Raw genomic sequence first — 21939 nt, forward strand, 5'->3', positions numbered from 1 at the left:
CCTGATACACTAGAAAGGCAGGTATTAGGAATACAAGCATAAGAAAATCATTGGAAGAAGCATATTTTTTCTTGCAGGGTAGCCCCCCCCCCCCCTTTTTTTTTTTTATATTGTCACAACAAGGTCAGAACATGAAAAATTGTGCTGCTTCTAAGCTCGATAGCATGCACCGGACTATTCAGACCAGTGAGTGAACTGTCAGAGGAGTTCTGAGAAAGAGTCACCTGATCTGCAGATTGCTCACAGGGGAAGAAAACTGCTGAGGGTTTAGGGTTTATTTTAGATGTGCACACTCCAAGCCACACTAAATCTCCATGCACGTTACTCAGCAAATTACTTCTTGTTATTTTATTATATTAAGCAGCAGACTACCTCGTGCTTAAATTAGGAGATGAATTCCCCTACAATCTTTTTCAGGGTTTATGGATTTGTCATCAAGATTTCATGGCTGCTGTGATGAATTGCCATTAAGACATCATTCTTGAAAGAACAAAGAACAGCTTTCATAACTGAGCAATTCTGAAAATAAAAAGAGAATCTAACTAAAGTGAAATGAGTGCTAGAAGAGTATTTCTTACTGTGTCCAGAGATACTTCTTTTTGCTAAATGTTTTAAAGCTTGACTTCCCCCTTGACACAGAAACAAAGACATTACTCTGCACGGAATGCACATGACATCACAGGCTTCAATCATGGAGATCAGTGTATTCCTATACATGTCCCAGGCCTGAGGCAACATTATGAGCACAAATCTGTAAGGGTGGATCTCTTGCAACCTAGACCCAACTTGAACATTTTTTCCTTTTTGTGGTTTTGGTTTACTCACCATTATTTGTTATGATGCACTTTCCTGAGCTATAAACTGAAAATTATATGACTGATGGATATCTAGACCTGTACTGGTTAATGCTTGGAAAGACAACATTGTTCGTATCAGCATTACAAGAATTTTTCATACTAGTATTACAGTTTCATTGTAGAAAAAGCAACTAGATCATGAAGGAGCAGAAGCTTTTTTAATATCTATGGAAATTAGCAAGTATGGTATGAAACATTATTTTAGTCCTGTGAAGAATGAATGAGTTAGTATTTAACAGTCAAGAGTGTCCGGTACTCACTCAAAGAAGTTAAGCTATCATCCTGTGAGAGATCAGTTGGCTTTATAGCTTTGCAATTGTTGCTTTCAGACTTATTTTCAGCAATTCTTTTCCCTTTGTCACTTTCTTGTTTTATAGTTTTCATTGGAGGAGACAAAAACTAATTCTGAGATGTATAGAATGATAGAACAGGGCAGAATAGGATTATACTGGCGTGGAAATACTGACTGTTTCAGCTACAGGAATTTTCTGTATTTAATGGATCATCTGGGTAGTTGTTAGCAGCAAATGGACAGTATTGCCAGCCTAGCTCTGCAGATGAAGCTATGTAGCAATTCTAGCTAAGCTATAATGAGACAGTCTTTTGTTTTCTAAAAACAGTCACTTTGTTAAACTGAATCATCCTTGTGATTGCCACAAAATCTCATGTGGAAAACCTCTCGTATTCACAAAACTTTAGGAAGTAGTCATTCTTTATAATACCTATATTCACAACATCAGTAATCACTGGGCATTGTTTTTTCTCTGATGCATGTTATTCTGGCAGTGGTGGGCCACAGGCAAGAAAAAAAAAAAAGTTTAGGTGATAGTCACATCCCTTGATTACTTCTTAGAAGATAATGAAGTTCGTGAGCAGCTCATAAAATGAAAACAATTCATTCCCATATTCATTTACGAATGGTAGACATATATAGATAAAATCACAGTAGAGACAGTCAGGAATGCTGCGGAACATACAATAGGTTGTTATTATGGTGCTGCTTTTAGGCATTTGCATGCAAGTGTGTATCTGGGATACTCAGAACTGTTGAGAAAGAGAGTACATTGATAATATTATTATTGCTATATTATTTTTGCTGTAGTAATAAGAGATAAAGTCTGGGTCAGGTTCCACTGTGCTTGTTGCTGTTCACACTCAGTCAGCTTTACAGTCCAGTAGGTGGTATATTTGCTTGTTATATACAGTTAGATACATCTAGTGATTTGGTGCTTTCGTATTGTTTATTAATCCAGAGGCACACACTATTTTTTTTTGCTAGTTGAAGAGCATGCTGCTAATGGCTTGAATGTGGCCACTGGCTTTTTTGTTTAGAAGGTTAGTAAGTAAAGCTTTAAAAAAAGAACACAAAGAATGAAGCTAGTTTTACAGTTTTCCAGGGGTCCAAACTGAAAAATAACAAGAAGAATGTTAGTCAAACAAGAAGACAAACCCAGTTGTGTTGACAATGTTTTATTACAAAGTCCTGCAGCTTGACACTTTTAATTTAATATTCTTTAGCTAGGGAAAAGGAAAGATGTGTATGGCAATTTTATGCATGGAAAGTGGTTTTCCATTATTTTCAAATATTTACTACTAAGAAGAGAAGGGAGAAAGGAGAGAAGACAGTCCAGGCTTTTTACATTATTTATTTTGTTAATGTAGTGTTTCTAAACTAGAAAGAGAAAAGAAGAGAAAGAAAACAGTTTATCTGGCTTTAAAGTGAAATATTCAGTAAGAAAAGCCTGAGACACTGTGTGCTGTGTCACAATAGCTATTATACAGATAGGCTTACTGAATCAAATTCTATGTCAAGGTAGAGAGATTACTTTGACTACTGATGTTGGGAGATAACTATCATCAGGGTGACAGAAGCAAAGAGAGAAACAGAGCAACTGCAAGAATAATAAGCTATGTGCATGTAGAGGAATTTCATCTTTCTATGTATAGGAAATGGATTTGCACTTTCTCTCCCAGAGCATTTCTCTCTCTTGACCAGAGGATCAATCCTGCATTCCATAGGTGTCTCTGCAGTATATCTTACAGAAAATGTTATGATAACACGCTATGGGAAGCAGCCCAGTGAGCAGGAAGAGTCTCAGAGTCACAGACGCACCAGACCACTAGGAATGGGGAAACCGCTCACTGGTACAGTGGATCTCCCCAACTTCTCACCATTATCTTTGGGAAAAGTACAGATGCAAAGATCAATATCATTATCTATTCTGTTACAGGAGACTGGAGGCACTTTTGCAGAGGAAATTTAATAGCAATTACAGAATTTTCAAAATCATTTGTGTGGCAGATGGAGAATGAGACATAAGTGGAAAACAACAAGGAAAGCAGGTGACAGCAGTGGCCTGTTATCTGGGTGTCAGTAGAGCCAGGAACTGCTCTTACCTACCCAGCTTTGCCCTGTAAGGTTTCTCACCACTGGTAGTCATTGGCAATGGCTGAAGGAAAGCCAGGATAGACAGAACATTGCCTCCCAGTGTTTTCTCAGTAGGTCTTAAAACTAGGTCTTCAGATCACCACCAAGCCTATGCTAGCAGGATTCTTGCCACCTGAAGCAGGACCCTTTTGCCCCCGGCACAACAACAGGGAGAGTACTGGTAGAAGTTTTAAACTAAAAAAAAAAAGAAAGGTTTAAATAGGACATCCAAGAGGAACAGGTCAAATCTTGTCTGCCTTCCAGTAGCAAAATTCCCTTTGGAAACTGATAATTTCACCTCAGTAAAGGTCACATAGCTTGGGCCAGAGAATAACAAAGACGCAGAGACACACAAACATACACGTATAGTTGTAAAGCCAATATACAAATCTACTTTTCCAAGATGAATGACAGGTTGTACAGGAGGAAGAAAACATTTCTGTGATGTAGATTTACATTTCTGTCCTGCTAATAAATGGGCCAATGAAACAGTTGACTGCTCCCCTATTGCAGATGTGGGAGTTATTTACTTTCTAATCCTTTCCCTTTTAGCCCTGGCTGGACAAGAATGAAAATCCCTGGCATTAGGTATTAGAAGAGATGGAGAAAGCACAGGAACCAATTTACAGGGTTTCACTTGACTAGTTTTCTTCATTTGACTCCTATTAGCTCTGATAATGTATCCTCACCATTAATCAGCTAGGGAGAAAAGAGGTGATGCCTGGTTTTTCACGTGCATAGGAGGATGTATGTACACAACAGCAATTTCACTGGAAAAAGGTCAGTACCTTGAAGTGTCTCCTTCAGGACTTACAAGGCACAAAGGCACTGACCCTGAGCACTGAGGCAGGTGTCAGTAGGCACAGAAGCTTTTGAAGGAATGTCTGAAATAAATATTTGAGTTAGTGGCACCTTTAACATAAACTCTATGGAACAAATCGATCCCTGCTGTAATCCCATTAGAAGCAGTGGGACCAAAGGGACTGTGGAGGCAGGTTATACAGTTAGATGTGAACTTCTTCCAAGTATTGAGATTCGCAGCACAAAACCACAGTCACAGCATTCTACTAGCTGCTGTGGTTGTAACAGCAGCTATTTCTTGAGAACCTGTCAAGCTCTGCCTGTTCCACACTGCTCCTGAGGAGAAGAAACAGCCTCTGGGCTGAACAACCCCTGAACCTTCATCTCTTGTGTCTTGCACTATAAAAAACACTGTTTTCTCTGAAGGTGGTCCTATGCAGAATCAGAACTTCATCAGTATGAGGCTTGTATAACGTTTCTGCATGTTATGCCAGTCACTAGTCAAGCTTGACAGCTCCTCATTCCTGGATCATTACACAGAAGTGTAAAAAACATACAAAAGGTGTTGGTCAATTTCCATGAGATTTGATGCAAATGCATCATCTCTAATGTATTTTAAAAGTGTAGTCAGTAAATTGCAGTAGAATTGGTTTCCATGGAAATGATGTCTAGAGCAATGTCATTGAAATTTGAGATTTTGTCACGCAAAAATAACAATGTCCATAATGAGTCAGAACAAAAGTCCAGCCAGCCCAGTATCTTATGTTCAACAGTGCCCTAGATAGATGCCTAGGGCATAATATAAGGCCAGGGCAAGTGTAATGTAATGTATAACAGAGATACGGTAGCAGTATCCAGGGCTTTGCAGCTCAAAAACTTTCTGAGTTAGGGATGGCATCTTTGTTTTCAATGGTCCTTGATGGATTTTTCTTCCATGAGTTTATTCCATTTCTTTCTAAACCTATTTAATATTCTGTACCAGCTGTTTCTCTGTCTGCCACTTTCCCACACTTGAAAAATCTTTACCAGTATATACATATTAGGAAAGAGATAGGTAAGCCAGAACTCAAAGTGATGTCTGCCCCAAGACCAAATTTAAACTTTTTTTCTTTTTCTAGCAGTTAAAAGCTGATACAATAGACTTGCCAGAAATTCCTCACTCTGGTTACTAGTTGAACTATGAGCAATGGGGCCTGAACTACAGCAGCCCAAATACTCCCCAAAAGCTAAGCTAACTCTTAGGAATAGTCTGCATTTGGATTAGTCTCAGCAGCTCTAAGCCCTCTGAGGAAAAACAAATAAAGCTTCATGTGGAACCCTGTAGTTATACAAATATTCTGCCTTAGGACTGGTATCTATCTGATCCAAATAGGGGGCGGCAAAAGATTTACACCTTCTCTGCTTCATTCCTGCTACACCTTACATCTGAACCAAGTTGAAAGGAGGTTATAGCACAGAATCTGGGCCCAGAATCTAATTCAGTGTTTGCTTTCCATCAGTCACTAGTCCTGTTTCATTAAGACTCCACATTTCTTTCTGCCTATTTAGAGAAAGAACTGTTTTTCCAACAGCTGTATTTTAACTAGGGGAAGTCCTGAAGAACCATATGGACCTTATAAGTTGGGACAAAATATCACAGAAAGATCCTAAATTTAAATACTTTGTAATGTGGTAACTGAAAAAAAAAAAAAAAAAAAAAAAAAAACAAAAAACAAAAACAAACAAACAAAAAAAACCAACACCACACACACACACACACAAAAACCCACAAAAAACCAAAACCCACAAACAAAAAAACATCAACCTAACTTACTCTTCTGCCCAGGCAGAAATATTTCTCTTTAAGGGAAAGCAGATGGTGAGTCTGGCCCTCACACTGCTGGAGCAGGCAGTTGAATCTGTGTAAGGGGATGTTGCTTCACTAGGTTCTCGCTAAAAAGCACATTCTAAAACTGCAGCATGTTTCCCCAGCAAATCTGATTTGGGAATGTGTTCATAGCAAATAATTCAATGTATTCTTCCTGAGCTTTGTTCATGGCTATTTCAAAGCAAGCACATATTTGTGAATGTCTCTAATAGTGACTATTCAGCAAAGGGTCCATAAAACAAAGTACAGTCCAAGAGGTATGCCTTACAAAAATTCACTGCCCAGTATTCGCAGTGGATTTTACCATCTAAATCACCTGGAATATTACCTGTTTCTGAGTGAGTGGCTGCAACTTTTATAATAGTGAATTAATAATAAATAACAAATATAAAGTAATGAAAACAAATTTCAGGTATTCTTAGTCACTTACACTCATCCTCTCTCATCTACCAGTTTGGTCTGCATACAAGGAACCATTTCCTAAAACACTCTTGTGAACAGTCCTAGGCTGATGCACATACATGAAGAATTTCAGTCTCAGAGTAGAATATTCCAGTAAAATATTTGTGTGACTACGGTATGTCAAAAAAGAAACTATTTTACTACTATTACAGTTTGAGAGGGGATCATGGGAATAGATGGCTAGATAGAAGTTCGATTTTGGAGTGTCTGGATAACTGATACTAGGAAGCCAAGCTCACATAGGTTTGCTTAATTGTCATCCTTTGTTACAGCTACCTCTTGAGATGTGAGTGTCAAAATTCAAATAAATCATCCTTACTGGACCTCAGCATCCAGGCTGTGTCTTCCTGGTTATAGAAAAGTTACTGAGAAAACAGGGAAGCCTGTAATCTTAGCCACAGTACCATTGCTTTAATGTGCTTCTCTTCCTCATGAGAGAGAAAATAGCATGATCTAATTGTAATTATTCATGAGAAAGAACGAATTATTCAAAAGTAACTGCACTAGCTTAGGTCTTCAAGCACCTGCATTGTCACTGTGACTACTTGCAATTCACAGAACTTCCTGATAACTCAAGCTTCTATTTTCGGTAGCACTGGGTGAATAAATATATTTCAACTTTTGTGGGCTGAGATGATGTAGTAACAAGGCTAGATAAATACCTACTATAAAGAGAAGGCAAAGCTTCTCCCTTTTGCCTCACCACAATCATTCCTTCCATGTTGTTGCAAAGACTGCTGTATGATTTAGGCTGAATTGCCTATAAGAGATAATGTTCAGGGGGCTCTTTTTTATTTATAACCCTGATTTTTATAACTTGGTCCTTTCAAAGATTATCAGATTTACTTCAGGTTTTGGCGAGCTTGACTTGCAGCTACAGTCTCAGGGTCATCAAATTAATTTCTCCTGGCAATGTCTGTAGACACCCCAAAAATACAAAACATTCTGCAAGCAAATCAGCTGTTGTTTTTGCTCCTTTCAAAGACAAAAGACTGAATCAAATTTAAAAAAACCACAAAAAACAACAACAAAGAAACCCACAGAAACATACATGCCACACTGTGAAGTTCAAGCATGAAAGTCCTGTGATTAGAAGTAGAAATTGTTCAGTGCTTTAGTTTCAGTCTCCTTGTGAGTAATCAGTAATAAAATCATTCTGCTTTTATGATGCACAGAAGGACACATTAAGGTCCAGTGCAAAAAGCTTTGAATTTTTTATTCTTTTTTCTTTTTTCCTATTGGATATGAAATTACCACTTTGAGTCATTTAGCCAATCGGAAATGTTGTATGGTTTTAAGTATCTTTTTCCTGTTATGCCTTTTTCAGTCCTCACATTCCTGTAGAACTGTTTAGTGCAGGGAGTTGCTAACACTGAACTGCAAAAGGTACTGAATGTCTTACCTTTGGATAGCTGGTTTTGCCTTGATACTGATGACTGAAATTAAGGTTTAGGTGTACATTACATTGTTGATTCATGCTGAGAATTATTTGCACCATGCTAATATCGTCCTTAGATCCTTTGGAGCCCTAGAAAAAGAGAAACTGAGGATTTTTAGGTAAGGTTAATAATACTTTGGGAGGGTTAAAATATATGGGGAGTATTAGTATAGTGGTGAAAGTTACAGGTCTGGCATGAGGTTTATTATCAAAGTGAATAACACAGGACCATCTGTGAGTCCTGAGAGTGGATGCAGCAGGATGAGCTGGGACAAAGCCAGTTCTGAAACACAAGACAAGCAACAGCTGCAAGTCAGAACTTAGTTTTAGAAAACTGCAAATAATTCTTTACACTGTAGCTATTGCAGGAGACTTTTTTTTTCTTTTAAAGAGTTGTCAGGAACTCAGGAAAAGTATTTTCAATTCCCACTTCCAATGGGTCAAGCCACTTAGTCTGGTATTTAAGATCTGATATTTGGATGCCTGCGGATGCAAATAAGTCTCCCATTGTACATCCTGTCTATTTAAATTGTAAACTTCTCAGGGTTGGAAATGTATACCTTATAATATGTTTTTATACTACCTGGCAAAAGCTTTCTAATTTTGATTGAAACCTCCAGGCATTATAGTAATGAAAATAACTGTAATTATCTCCAATGGGATGAAATCTAAGTGTCAAATTGAAATTGAAATGCTAAAATGGACTTAGTGGCAGAGAGGTACCTACAGTAGAAGCCCCTTGTATCACAGACATTGTTAAAACATTAAACTTTTGATGAGCATTTTTCTGAGTTACCCAAATAAATATTTCTACAACTGAGTTAATACATCTTTGCATCAGGTTTTATGTAATTTCCAAATTGAACTAGCCATAATTCCTGTATATCCAGAAGCATTTATTTCTTTTTCTTGCAGGTTTCTATACTCTTACCTCATAAACCCTCACCCACACCCCAAAAAAGCTGCTTCTCTAAAGGTAGATATCAGGAAGAGGACATGAGTGAAAAGCACGGTCATGAAGTGGAATAAAAACCAAGGCAGTAAATACCTGGAAGCAAAAGTTCTGCATTCAGTATAGGCCTTTTTTCTTTTCACCACCCAGGCCTCAGAGATACTAACAACAATCTTATTTATTGATAAAATGTTACTCAAAATGTTAAAAAGTTTAAGTTTCCACAGTTAGTCAAAGTTGTACTGGAAGCTAACACAATGCACTACAAGGCAATGTAGTTGTGCATTGGTTCCATACCACTGTGATCCTCTGAAGGTACTGAAGGTAACAGAATATTAGGAATAAAGTAGAGAGGATGAAAGGGAACAGGAGTTTTTTCCTTGTGTCATTGGATGGACATATGACAAAAATTCACTTTTAGCAACAAGAACAACAAAAAATTACAATTTAGATAATGGCTTAAAGTAAAATAAGATAATAGTGTTAGCAGATCTGCCCTTTTGTACAATGATTAATTCTGCTTCTAGAAAAATTATGCCAAGCGGGTCACCAGAACTGATCTGATGCTCTCAGAAATTTTTTCTGAGCCATATCAAGAAATTTTAGTTTTTCTCACTTGTATTTACACTACTTGTCACATCTCTTTATTCTGCCTCCACCATCATCACTTTTGTAGATTCTTCATTTTCCCAACCTTTCTGCTGATCTTTTGAGGAGAAATAAGGCTTTAATATTAAAGTTGTTCTGTCAATAAGGCATACTGAATATTTGCTCAGTTAGACACAACCTGTTACCAAAATCACATTTGTTTCTTTTCAACATTTTTTGTTTCCATTCCCATTCTTCCTCAAGGTTCTGGTTTTGCATTGTAAAACCAGTTGCTCTACCAAAATTTTTAACATGCAGTGCTTTCTCAAGAAGCATAAGTTACTTATTATAGTCAATATAGCACCCAGATTCTGTTATCAGACATTAGAAATTACTTAAATGATTATAATTATAAAATAGAAATATTTTTTAAACCAGAGTATATAGTAGTTTTCACTGAGGGACCCCTGGAGCTTTGAAGGATAGTTGGAACACTGTAAAAGATATTTAAGCATTAATAGCCCTAGCTAAATGGCATAAGATATGGTAAAAAAATCAGAGAAATGCTTTGGATGGCAGCTTTAAAAAGTTTGCTGATTTGAGTCCACTAATAACCTGGATAAAAGCACTAAATTTATTTTGTGCATGTCTGTGACCAGCTGGTAACAACAGGGACTTACTAGAATGAGGACAAATAAGACTTACTAGCCTGGAGAGCTGTGAAGAAGTAATGCTCAGAATGAGGATGTAGTAAGGCACATGTGTTTTCTGAGTGACTTAGATACAAGACCTTAATTGTATTGTAGTTCTGCCTGAGTAATGTAGACAATAGACTGCATTATTACTTTTAATAGAGACTGTGTTTAATTGTATTAGACACAATTATATTGTAGTTCAGCCTGAGCAATACAGACAATGGAATTCGTTACTACATTTAACAGAAAATGTATTTAATTTTCTAGTAAGTAATCTCATTGAAATTGAAATGGTGTAGTAAAATATTTTCCAAAAACAAATTACCTTTGGCTGTAATATTTTTGCAAAATAGAGCTGTCCATATTCAATTAAGTTTATTTCTTTTTAAGCTGAACTGCAGGAAAAAGTGATTTGCTTTTAATTTTATGTGGAATTGTTTCACATTCAGTCTAAACATTACCTGTGTTTTATGCTCTAGTTACAAGCTTCCTGTATAATAAGGAAAACAGAAGCATCCATGTACCTATGTAGACATATTTACACAAAGGTTTTATCATCCAGTTCAATGAGTGGAACAAAGAGACCTCTATGACTGAGTTTCCTTCTCAGGGTAAGAAGGCAACAGAAAAGAATGAAGTGCACCCCAGGTGTTGTATGGAGTCTGAACATGTCCAGAACACACACATAGATCTGGAAATCTGGAAGGTTAAGAAATCTGAAGAGTGTCCCAAATCCTGTAGATTAGACAGTAGCTGCTGAGAACTATATATATTTAAAATACATCATGGAACAAATACGTGAATAGGTTAATTTAAAGAGAGGTCATTTACAAGCAACAGCCATTTGTGTGCACAGAGGCAACTATGCTCGATGTTGTCTAGGTCTGGTCACAATGCCCACATGAATCAAGATGCTAATTTGTGACTAGAACAGAGGAGGTCTCAACCTGTGTTCTTGCAGCTGCTGTTGGGATACAAGTCACCATGCCTGTGCAAGATAGACAGGCCAGTACAGTATTATTGTTACTCAGGCAAAGAATATCTTGAAGGTAGCATGCCCATGACTGGATTTCCACTTCTGATCTCAGGAGGTGCTCTGCTGAGTCCTTTCTCTTTTTTTCAGTCTCTCTCTACCCATCCCACGTCTCCTCCCACTGCTTCATATTCTTAGAAAGAGAAAGAAAAGGTAGGAGGAATGCATTTTCATTAAAAAGTAACAACAAACACTGAAATCTCAAACCAAATTCCAATAAAAAAATCAGTTTAAAAAAAGCATTTTCTTTCAGTAGCTCTCACAGCATCACTTTGTGAATGAATTCAGAACAGCGTGTTCATTATGCTTGAAAGCTGGAAGAAAGAAAGAAACTGGAGAAGGAAAGGCAATGGTATATAATTATTTTATTTATAGTTTGGTAGGATCAAGGACTTTCTGATGTGGATCAGGACCTCATTGTGCTGGACATTGTAAGCACAGAATAAAAGGATGATCTGTGCCTCATGGAATTTATTACCACTGTCAAATTCTGGCAATAGCAAAAAGAATCTAGCTTGGAAAAGCAGCTTTTTCTAACTTATGTGCTACATCTTTATTTTCTTAAGAGGTAATGATAACTATCCATTCTGAATCATTACAGTTATTTTTCTTTTTTCCTATTGTCAAAGTAAGTCTCCTGAGCTGGGGGGGGGGGGGGGGGGGGGGGGGGGAGGGCGGTTTACGGGCAGCAAAGGTTAGTAGTGAGGTTTGCTGGGGGCCAAAAAAATGGGGCATTCCTACTTACACTTCACATCTTCCTTCTGCTTGCATTGCAATTCTCAGGAGGTCATGTGCTGTCAGGTTTATTGTTGGGAAACTGTTTCAAACTTGGTCTTAATAAAAACCTATTCTAATTATATATATTAAAAAAAATAAATCTTAAAAAGCTCAGCTTGCTTCTTCCTGCCAGGCAAATTCCAACAAGCAACCCATGAAGCAGAAAATTACTTTGGATGGCATCACATGTTCATAACCTAGCTTTCACATCTGTCTTAAACCTTTGGAAAAAATGGTCATGTGTAGCCATCCTTAGCTTCAAGACCCAAGGAAATTTCTCTTTCTCATGAGATAAAATCGGACTGAGATTTTTGGCTTCTTTGAAATCACAAGAAATTTTGCAATGACTCTGGAAGTAATTGGGGAAGAGAGGAGGGTCAGTAGCGCTCCTTCTCCACTGGTCAGTTGTGCAAATCCAGTGTCAAAGCGAGAGAAAGAATTTTCCCAGTAGGTAGCAAATGACACAGAGAAGAAAACTGGCATGTAAAATTTAAGTAAGCCACTGCAGCCTTAGTAACAGGAGGAAAGCAAAGTCTGAAGAAAGAACTCAAATTCTGAAAATGCCTTCACTGCAATGCTTCTCAAATACACCCACCACCACGGTGGCTATTTACAATGGAGAGACATGGGTGTACAATTCAGCAATTAGCAGTTACCTTTCATGATGAATAGGCTCTTGGGTCTCCATTCTCCACGTAACCCTGGAGCCTAGGCTGTGACAATGAAGACTCCATTGAGTGTGACCCTGAGCACCTTGGTCTTTGCTTGACCAGGAGGGACTGAAATGGTGAGTTCCACTCTGTTGCTCTTATCTCAGCAGAGACAATTCAGCAGAGACAAGATCCAGTCCACCCTTCCCCAGTCCTCACTCCCCACTGTACACTGGTCTGTATCTCCAGCTCCTTCATTCCTTCCAGCTGCCTGGCTATGAATGCCTCAAAAAGGAGATAAACACTGCAGTTTGGTCCAAGACCCTTTGAGGGGAAGATGCAGAGTAGAAGACAGCTGCTGGCAGTCCCAGGTTATGGGAGACAGAAAATCAAACATCAGAGATTTGCCTACAGTACCTGAAGAAGTTATGGCAGTATAGAAAGGGTCCTGAAGTCAGTGGTACATTAGAGAAATCCCAGATCTCACTGTCACACACTTTCATTTGTGATGAGGCACTGAACCTGATGACAGGCACATCTCATGCCTCCCAGATCCACAGCTTCCTATTTGGCAGAAGTACCGGCCCTCTTTTAAAAGAAAGCTAAACCATTCCCCAAAGCTTTGCAGTGAGGCAGAGATTCTGAAGCAAATCCAACTTCCACAAAACTGAGAAGCACATTTGGGGATGATGTGGCTCCAGGATAGTTTCAAAGCTACATAGCCCTTGTCACATCCAAAAGTACAAAAGAAAAGAGAGCAGAACAGCTGATACCATGGGAGTAGGGGAGTCCAGGAGAGGCACATGATTCCCAACTGTCCTGTGGTATTTCAGTTTCTCTTTTGCTTTGCCAGCACTCTTATCAATAACAGACTATTCTAGAATTTCTCTGCAGTCAGTGTACAGTAAAGGTTTTGAAATAGTTTCTTGTAACATAAATTGTTTGCCTTGTTGTCCTTGGCTGTAATTTTCTCCTCTCTGTACACTGTCTGCTAGTGCAGCGGTTTAGTGCTGCAGTTGTATTAACATAGTTTGCGAAGCGCTTCAGAACCATTCAGCTTGAGAAGAGCTATATTAATGTAAAATATTCTTCAATGAGTAAGTTAAACAGTAAACACTATATTGATTTGATACCTCACAAAAATTAATTCAGAGAAGCTTGGATGTAAGCCTTTGTTGCATGGACTGAAAACCAGCTGAAGGCTTGTAAACAAATTGCAAAAATTAATAGCACTGCAACTTGCTAGGAAGTTTTTTTTTAAAGAAAAGCTTTACTGACTTTTCCTGAGAATGTCACATTTATCCATGTCTATTATTACTATTCTTTATCACAGATTCAGTCAATTTGCTTGACAAGAAAATCAGACTTATTTGTTTGTAGATTTTACAGCCTGCTTCTTCCCTACCCGCATGTACCCCACGGGATCCTTTTAAAAATGGGCATTAGGCTTGCCACCTGCTCTTTCTCTGGTATAAAAACTAATTTATTCTGTAGTTCACCCAGAGCATTAGTAGTTCAGCGGCAACTGTGAGAATTCTTGGGTTAATACCATCTGTTTCTTACAGTGTTTGTTATTATACATTTTATTGATCTGTTCTAAAACCTCTTCTGCTGACACTTCACTTTGAGACAGTTCTTCAGACTCATCCCTTATAAGTAAAGGCTTCAGTGCAGTGACCTCTCTAAGCTCCCATGTGGTTTACACTAATGTAAGCAGTTCTTTTTAGTCTTTCTGCTACAGCCACAGAATCCTCCAGTGCTTCTTCCATACCTCATCCATCTGTCAGCCCTACAGACTTGGGAAGGATTCTTGGTTTTCATGTGTTTCAGAGAGATGTTATTAACAATTTCCACGCCTTAGCAGCTTGCTTCTCAGAATCAGTTTTGAAATACCTTATTATGTTTCTACATTTCACATATCGGATTTTTTTGCATTTTCTGTTCTGCACCTTTGGATACAACTTCTGTTTTTTGAAGGATCTAGTTTTACTACAATTGCCTCTTTCCCTCTGTTGTTTAACCATACTCCTCCTTTTTGGTCATTTAGACTATTTTTTGATAGGGATAAACATTTACTTTGAGGCTGCAATATGGTATCAAGTGCTTTCGAAGGCATTTTACCCATTTGATTGCTCCCCTTCATACTTTAAAATAGTTTCCTGGTTACCACATAGTTCCCATTTTGAAGTTAAATTTTACTGTAGTGGGTTGGGTTTTTTTCACTTCCTTAAGGTTGCTGAATTTGAATACATGTTATTACTGTTCTTTCTTTTGAAGATAGTTGCTTCAAGGGACACTCACTAGTGTTTTCTAAGGATATTTGCCTAGTGTCTTACCTTGACACTTAGCTAACATTCATGGGGAAAGCAGAGGTCTCACTACAGCTGTTTTCAGCCCTTGCAGGCTCTTTTATCACTCAAAGTATCGTGCAGTCATCATTCCCCTCCTGATCATGTAGTCAAGACATCACCTAATATTCTCCCCATTTAAACAGGAAATCTTAATGTGAAGAGTTTCTGTGAAGAAAATTTAGAGATTTTATTTTTTAATGTTAATTTATATAAACAACATACACCAGTCATACATACTTTTTGTCCCTATGCTTTCCTCAGCATAAAGCACCAGGGTCAAATTTGCTTCTTGATTTTCTAGTGTGCCACTATTTCACTTTCCCACAAAGTACCTGACATGAATGTTACACTAAATGTCTCATTCATAACTGCAGTTTTTCCACATAACCCCACTGTTCTCCCAGTGCTGCTGTTACCCACGTGAGCATTGATCAACAGCTCCACACCAGCATTCTCTAGGAAATTGTCCAGCTGGTTCATGAAATTTGCCACTTCTGCACCTGGCAGAGAAGTCATCATGCATAATATACTTATGTAGGTTTTGTTTTAATAAAACATGTAGGATTTAGAATAAATAAATTAGGAAATAAAGTCCTTTGGGTTTTTTGCTAGATCCTCTTACAGAGTGTTTATATGCTGTTTCCTAAGAGATGTGAAACAGACCGCAGACTCAAGACCTTGGAAGAACATTTGTAAAACTACTTAATTATCTTCATACAAGTATTTCCTCAAAGCTATGGTTTGCCAATATGTTTATAATTGTTGATAATTGATAGGCTATTAATGTGTGATCACTTTATACCAAGCTATTGTGCCAGTGGTTTCTTTGTATTTGACTCCATTTACATGCATCCAGACTTTGGCCTTTGACCTTTGACCTAATAGTCATATTGCAGATCTTTGGGACAGAGTAGAAAGGCTTTCTTTTTATTCTGTATTTCCTGGGTTGCTATTAAAGTATGGTCATAGTCCACAGTTACCAATTCTACATAGGCTACACATTCATCCTGCCTGTGCCAGACTGACAGCACCTCTTCATAGCACAACCAGCACATATTTGGTCAGATAGCTGAGTAGGCAGGGAGATCCTATCTCACGATTTGACAGACACACACACACATACACAGATTCCCCTTGTAAGAATGAACTTGTAGTTAGGTGTGTGACAAATGCACATATTATCCATACACAGAAGTACTGAACTTGCATGATACAATGCCAAGTCTCTAGTAGAAACAGTTTTAAAAGTTTAGCTAGAGCAAAACAGTCAGAGACTGTAATCAATAAGAAATTTACATTTTCATCTGGTATGCAGCCTTAGTATAAGAAATTCAAACACCTTCCAAATCTAAGATATAACATTTACATAGAGCTTTATATACAATATTCCGATGATGATGATGATGATGATGATGATGATGATGATTATTATTATTATTATTATTATTATGGGGTCTAGTGATTTTGTGTACTGGATCTTGGCCTTTTTTATGTAGCTGAATGAATAATTTAAGAAATTACTTAGAACTTACCCCAGGAAGAATCTTAGTTGTTGCCTTGACATTGACAGGTCTTCTGAGTGGGATGATCACAACCAGAGGCAAATGCTGTCATAAACTGATTTTACAGAGCTTATAGAAGCATATAAACCATTCAGTCAGGACTGTAGCATTAGTCAAACCTCTTTCACCAGCAGGAGCAAATACATCTGCCCTCATGCATTTGAAGACTTTAACGAGAAGGTCCAGTGTAAGATCCTTTAAACTTTCATGTCCTCTGATTTCTTGCATTTAGTTCTGTGTAGCCTTGACTTGTGTATTCCTTATTCATCATTCTCTGTTCCTGTAGTCCTTGAATACACATAGCATCTGAGCAATGTCTTTGCTTCCTTTGTGCTATTTTTTCTTTCACAGAAGATATGAATTCCCTTTTTCTTTGAGTCACTTGCTCTGAGAAAGAGGAATTCCCAGAGCTGACTACATCTTTGCTCCATCCAATGGCATACAGCACCCACACAGAGGATTAAAGAGGATGACTAATGTCTGGATATATGTATTGTTTAAAAAAAAACCCTGTTAATTCTATTCAAAAGGTATTGGAAAAGTGGTTGGAAACTTTTAAAGAAAGATGGTTCATACCATCCCAGTAAGAAAATGACTCCATGGTGACACAGCATGCTCTGGAAATTATTTCTTATGTCAGAAGAGTCTGCACGTTCACGCTATGTTGCAGCCTCTCTTTCCATTTCTGGTAGTTTATCTTTTGAAGCACATGCAGTGAGTATCTAAGTACAAAGAGATGAAAGTATTAAAGATGTTTCTGGATCTTTGCTATACAATTAAAGGTACAACTGTAGAATTTACAAATAAAAACAGGCCAGGGAGCAATAATGGAGAGGATAATACTGCAAACATATAGAGTCTGGGTCATTCCCTCATTCATCTTCAGCTTGATGGAAGAAGGTCTGCAGTAAGTGAAGGATAGGCCTGCTGTAATGAAGCTGTCGGCAGTAACGAAAGTCGTTTGCGCGTGGCCTACCATACTAAATTACTACTGACTGCCTAAGACAGAGCTCTCATCAATCCAAACACACCTGCTGGGCAGGGTGATGTGGACCATGGGGTAAGATATCATTATTCTCTCAGGGACATCTCTGCTGGTTCTTCATCATCTCACACCCTTCCTCTACATAAGTTATCATTGATCACGTCCTGTTATTTCTTCAGGTACAGAGCTATGGTACATACAGTAAAACCATTACTCTTCCTTGCAATTCACATCCACCTCTAAATTATTTCTTGCCCTTCCAAATGAGTTATTGTCCAACATCTGAGCATCTAAGCTCTTCTTTTTTTTACACTTGTGCCCTGAATATCAATTCTGGAAAAGAAAAAAGAATACTTCATTTAAATCTATGCTTCCTAGAGTTAAGTCGTTCACTATATCTTCTCTAAAACAGCACTTCTATTTAGCTGTTATTAGTACTTTTCTAAAACTGCACCACTTCTTATTAGCTTTCCTTAGCTGAGGTTCATGTACAAATTCTTTGTAGAGTGGGCCCTGAACAAGAAACAAATCCAAATACTATTCATCTGAGTGCAAGGGCAATCCTCCATGCCAAAACATAAAGTTGGTCACGTGTAGCAGAAAATTAAATTTCAGCAACACATCCCTTGGCTATAAATGTCAGGAAAAATCAGTAACAGAGAGAAGCATTTGTACAAAATTAATTCTGTGGAATTAATTTTTCCGTACAGGAGAGAAGAAAGGTATGTTGTTTACATAATCAGCACTCTATATTCTTTCTGATGAACTCATCACACCTTGACATTTATTTTACATCACTTCCACTGTATCAGTCTCAAAATTAAACCAACACTGAAATGTTTACCCCTGAATCTGCCTCTCCTGGATTTACCTGGTTCCAGGAGCTGTTTCTTCTGTAAATTGGCTGCACAACTTCGTGAGAGGATTCACATTTCTAGTGAAATGAGCTGTTTGCTAAGTAAACTTATGTTCAGTGCTGGGTTAGAACAGTAACAAAGGGATGCTATGTCTGTGTGAGATCAATTTATTATTTATATATATTATCCACAGATTTCTGTGCATTTGTTCAGAGCTGCATTCAATGGATAACCCCCATTTGTCAAAACTTAGGTGCCTCAGTCTATGATTTGTAACAAAGTTGTGCTTTCTAAGTTCTGAGAAGACCTGAAGTGAACATGCCAAAAGACATCCTGAAAAGCTGCCCTTTTCAAACGTATCAGGGAAGAGCAGTGAAGTAATTTTCATTGCTCATCTTAAAACTGGCCATAAGTAATTTGCTTTCTTGAGATACTGGGTAGAGCATGGAGTACCCATATCTATTCTAAAGAAAAATTGCATGTTATTTCTGTATCTGTCACATATGCAAAATAAGCATTGCCTTCATATATAAAAGTGATTCACTCTTAACATTCCATTTTGTGTTGTGGCAACACCGTTTTACAATATCCATCACCTCTAACTTGCAGCATTGTTAAACCTGTATTTTTAAAGCGGCTTTATTACCTACATCAAATGTGCTTTCAGAGTCCAGCAATAAAAGTTATTAGCATCTTTAAAAAACTAATCCCTTTCATTGAAAAATGTAAGCCTAACTGTCGTAAAAACAAGGAATGAAATACATCAGGGAGAAATATGGGAAACTGCCAGGCTACATTTTCAGAATATTGGGATGAAAATGTGTCTGGAGAAATGTATTTGGTTACTTCCAAGAAAAAGCCGGTCTTTTGTCTATTAATATTCTTAATTATTCACTCTTCGAGATTTATACTCAGGTAGTAAATCATTAGACATAACATCAACATTTAGAGTTACGAACTTGCTTGGATGCAAGGGTTAAGAAGAAAGTGGGGAAAAAACAGAAATAGAAACATATAAAAGAAAGACCTTGAGTTTTGCTTTAGTTATGCTTATTTAGTGGGTAGGATGTGCTCTGTGATTGTGTGTATCTATGAGAATGTGCATATGTATTAATATGTGTTCATCAAAATGAAATTATTGTGTGCACAATTTGAAGAATTTTATCAAAGTTTTAAAAGGCAAGCATTGACAATTAGGAAAAAACAGAATTGAGAGAGTGCCTGCAAAATTCAGTTTGTCCTCTGGTATATACGCATTATGATACAGCTCTTAATGCCATGATCATGTGCTTTTATTTACAGAGAAGTGTTGTCTCATTCAGTGTTCAGAATTGACAGTGTATTTAATGAACAGCTCTTTAATATTTGATTTTCTTATTGTTCAGTATGTGCTCGTAGTCCTTATTTACTGCATTACATTCAAACCCTGCTCTAAATTCGCAGCTATTCATTTCCTCATTGACTTTTCTGTAATGTTCATGACTAATATGTAAGTGCTTCACAAACATTAATGCATTTAACTTCTCAAAACCCAGGTGAGGTGAAGGCTGACATTATCCTTTTTTATAGACCAAAAACAGAGCCACAGAGCAGTTCAAGTTAAACATAGCCACTAACATCAAGCACACTGTCTCAGATACATAGCACCTAAGTTTTCAGAGTATTTAGCAGCTGATCTCATTTTGCCTGCTGAGAGCACATCTCTGATTGACTGCAGCTATAGTTGTGAGCATTTTACACTCCTGCCAATCAGGACAAGAGTACCATGCTAGGCACCCTGGGAACAAAGAACAAACTGTTAATGACCTCATCTGAAAACCCTGCTTGGGTTTGAAGTCACTTGCTAGGCAACACATCAGAATTCAACAGAAAAGATGAGGATAAAACCTAATTTCTGAGTTCAGCATATGACAAGTTTTAACTGTGACATTCCTCTCTCTTCTTAGAATTCCTGCCTCAGAAACAAAGAAACTTCTAAAAATGTGCAACAAATGAAAGAGCAGTTGTATGCAAGTTTCTTGCACTACACAACATGCATTTCCCATTCCTTATTCTTCAAAAAAGCAGATGTGTTTTATCTTAAGTCATAGTTTAAATGACAGACATCTGAAGCGAATTTAAGACAAGCCCAGAATTTTTTGTCCTGTTGTATTCTAGTTAAGAAATCATCACTGTGAGGGAAAGATAGCAATCATCATGGGCAATAAGAGCTGACTGGAGTCACCTATTTCATGAGCAATTGAAGATAAGTTTAGTCTTCTGTCATTTCTGTACCTGTGACCTCAGAAACATGTCCTTGTCCCATGTAACAGATGGAAATGAGCAAAGAGTCTCTGCTATGTAATATCACAATTTTTATAATGGAATCAAAGAATAGTTGTCATTGGAAGGGTTCTGAAACTCTAGCCATCAACCTTTGCCATTGTAAGAATGTCCTTAATAGCAATTTAGAATCTTGCTACTAATAATTTCTAGCTCCTTTCAGGACACATCCTCAGGCCTGCTCATTACTGAATGAATGAGCAATATTATCAGCCCATTACCCATCTAAAGTTTCTAAATAGATTACCTGTCTAAAGATAGTCCCAGGTGAAGAACCTGCACCTACAACATTATTGCTCAACACAGAGGACTAGTAAACTCCAGAATCAGTTTAAATTAGCAGTAGATAAATAATATGGACATCTTTTCTGAGGCTTATGATGATGTTAAGTATGGTTAAATATAAAATATGACATAAACCTAGAACAACTCTTAATGCAGCTACTAGATGACAAAGAGGGGTTTCAGTGCTATTTATACAAGTCTAGTCAAGCACAGTCATCTGAACAAAGCAGCCTTACAAGACACTTTCCAAATGACTATTGTAATGTCTTTTAGTAGGTTAAAAACAAAGGGGAGTATGCTCAGTTTTGGAAGGAAGGATATGAGCAATTTCTATCACTATATTGATTGCAATTTTTTATTCCAGTGCAATGAATAGTCAAACTTAGCATCTGAATTATTATAAGCAATATACAAGATAAATTGATAGATTTCTTTATTTTTCTTGATTGTAATAATACTGTTCAATAATCGTCGCTGAAGAATGGAGCAAGGTGAACATTGTGAACACACCCTGGAAAAGCTAAAATGTGGGGCAGGCTAATGAAACCCAGCAGAGACTGAATGATCCTGCAAATAAAATTACCCAAGATGTCAACAGTGGTTTTAAACCTGGGTTCTCTTTTAGTTTCTTTCTCTTGCTCTTTCTTCTCCAATTGTGCCATACTCCATCTACTCTTCCTTCCTTTTAATGCTAAAATACTCTATTTAGAAAAAATCCAAGGCAAATACTTCAGCAAAAACTCCTGTTATTTCAGTGACAAGATAAGGTAGTTTCCAGCTTGAAATAGCCACACAAATGAGTGTATAGGTATTTTACGATCATCCTACAGGATCAAAGAGTTCATTAGGGACCATAATAGCTTTCTGTACCTCTTAACATCCACTGGATGCATGTGCCCTGGGAACAAAGGTATTGCAGTGCTGAGTTTCTTTGCTTTTCCCCCATGTTTTTTTTAACTCCTTTTGTACTCTGACTTTCACTGTACTGTATTGGTTTTCTCCAAAATATTTTGTCCTAAATCTTCTGGC

General features: G+C 37.5%; 1 long non-coding RNA gene across 3 annotated transcripts in view; it reads right to left on the reverse strand.

Annotated features, from left to right (window-relative positions):
* The window catches only part of LOC308066674, a 106887-nt gene that overhangs the window by 17342 nt on the left and 67606 nt on the right, over nucleotides 1-21939 (reverse strand). The window contains exon 1 of one of the 3 annotated variants that reach the window (XR_013929251.1): nucleotides 7818-18419. The exons of the other annotated variants lie outside the window; for them this stretch is intronic. This is a non-coding gene — a long non-coding RNA (uncharacterized lncRNA). Of the gene's footprint in view, nucleotides 1-7817; nucleotides 18420-21939 lie in introns of those variants that run through there. 3 annotated transcript variants of the gene reach the window in all.

The sequence above is a fragment of the Falco punctatus genome (genome assembly GCF_963210335.1).
Source record: "Falco punctatus genome assembly, chromosome: 7".
NCBI lineage: Eukaryota > Metazoa > Chordata > Aves > Falconiformes > Falconidae > Falco > Falco punctatus.